Here is a 2,007-nt window from a genome sequence, read left to right as displayed (position 1 = left end):
GCCCAAGACTTGTAGTTAACAGCAGTCCTACTTGACTTGCTTGGCTGCCCTTGTGCTCATTGATTTGGTGGCCTTTGAACTCCGAGCTGATGGTGGATAATTCGAGGTAAGGGCCCATAAATGAGGGGGACACCTTCCTACAAATCCTCTAGCTTGTTCTCCCACGAATTTGACTGCCAAGTGCTCATTAAGACCTTCAATTTTGTCTCCAAGTGGACCAAAAAGGCTACACAAAGCACCCATTAGACTTGTTGGCATAATGACTAACCAAATTCACTCTATTAACATAAAAATAATCAAAAACATGCAATAAACCAATGAGAATGGTGGATTAAGTCAACTTATGAGGTTGAATGAGCCCAAATAATTGTCCATTTTTGGGGCTCATCATCACCCCCCTACTGAAAGTGTTGCTCATCCTCTGAGCAACCAATCTCTCTCCTCATCTTTGATGGCCCTGGTGGCCTCCTTGGCTAAAATCTCGGCCGATTTCTCCTTTGGCTTCCCTCTTTTCAAACTTCCTGTAGAAACAGTTCGCTGGCTTCCTGTAGAAACAGTCCTCTGTCTTCCTGTAGAAACAGTCTGCTAACTTCCTGTAGAACCAATTTTCTCTGATTTTGCTTGCTTGGCTGGGGGTGCCTTCTCCTTGAACTGTGCTATGGCTGTCTTGGGTGTGTCCCTACTTGTTGTTTTTTCTGACCAATTTTCTATATCCTTACTTGGCTCTAGCTACTACACTTCAATTTCAATTGGCGGAACACTAATTCAGACGTGCGCTCTAATTTTATGATACAAAGATTGATCCCAAATCAGGACCTTTTTGTTTCCTTGAGAACAATGTGTGTGGATTTTCACTTAATTTTAGCAATCATAAAGTATAAAGCGAGCTATTGTATCTAACCCAGTAAGCTGCAAGTTGATCCTGGATGTCATGCCAGGATCCATCAAGAAAAGCTAAATCCATCAAAAATGTAGCCTGGTCAAGAGCCACCTGAGCAGGTGCCTTCCCCTTTTGAATATCCTCACGCCTTCCCTCATCTGTAACTCTTTCTCTCATGTATTCAATTTGTTCGTCTCCCCAGCCTGCAATTTTAGCAACTTCCTCATATCTGCAGCCTATTGTCCACCACGGTAATTTTAATGCTGCTTTGGCAGCATCCTTAGCTTCAAGCTTACGACCAATGTTCAGAAAAAAACCCTGCATTAAACACAAATGGCCGACCAAATCCAGGAAAGTGCTTCCTATTCACGTAAAGCTCTCCTGCCACCAATGCAGAAACCTAGTCGCCTCTTTCCAAATGACCCAATGCAATATGCTCAAATACATCTGGAAACAATGCAACCTTCTTTGTCAAATAAACATCAAGATTTCCAATTTTAGATTCAGCTACATCCCCTTGTTTATACAATTTCTTGCCAGCATCTCCTGAAGCAGCATAGAGGCTATTTGCTGCGTCCTCATAGCCATTCCAATCTTCTTCTACCAGAATCCTAGGAATATATTGATCCACATGCAAGACTTCAAGAGCTTCATTTTCAATTTGAAATCAGTGGCTTACAGTCTTAGCTAAACGTGACACACCATACTTCTGAACTCGTACAACGGGCATCTCCATGCCTTCTGGACTGGTTGGCCATCTTAGAAGAGCTGTGAAAGCACCTGATTGGTCTTCTGACAGTGGTATTGCAAGAGGAATTATACCCCGTCTAGCATAAGGAGGGACAAGTTTTTCACCCTTGGCCATATGATAATTGTCCATCTTTCTTCAAGCTCCAAACTTGATGAAGAACCTTAGGCTTCTCTGCTCTGGAAGTCTCTGCTGCACTTTCCTGTAGAAGACCCCACCCGTTTCCTGTAGAGTGTGATTCTACCTTTGAGTGAGCCCGATGCACGAGTGAAATTTGAGAACAGGCCGCAAAGCTCCATGGAGGTTGATGGGTTAACCGATTGTGGGAGCAGAGGATGCATACTTCAGCTAAGAATGTCACAAATGCAAATTAATCAGC

The 2,007-nt window shown here is 43.2% G+C and overlaps 1 pseudogene; it reads right to left on the bottom strand.

Annotated features, from left to right (window-relative positions):
* Positions 1-861: 861 nt before the first annotated feature.
* LOC149240733 (protein IN CHLOROPLAST ATPASE BIOGENESIS, chloroplastic pseudogene) lies at positions 862-1,760 on the bottom strand (annotated as a pseudogene).
* Positions 1,761-2,007: the final 247 nt, after the last annotated feature.

Source organism: Pinus tabuliformis, chromosome 8 (assembly GCF_031772625.1).
Source record: "Pinus tabuliformis cultivar Carrire ecotype Pingquan chromosome 8, CPIR1, whole genome shotgun sequence".
NCBI classification, from domain to species: Eukaryota; Viridiplantae; Streptophyta; class Pinopsida; order Pinales; family Pinaceae; genus Pinus; species Pinus tabuliformis.
Note: the sequence above shows the minus strand (reverse complement) of the source record. Positions and strands in the feature narration are given on the sequence as shown.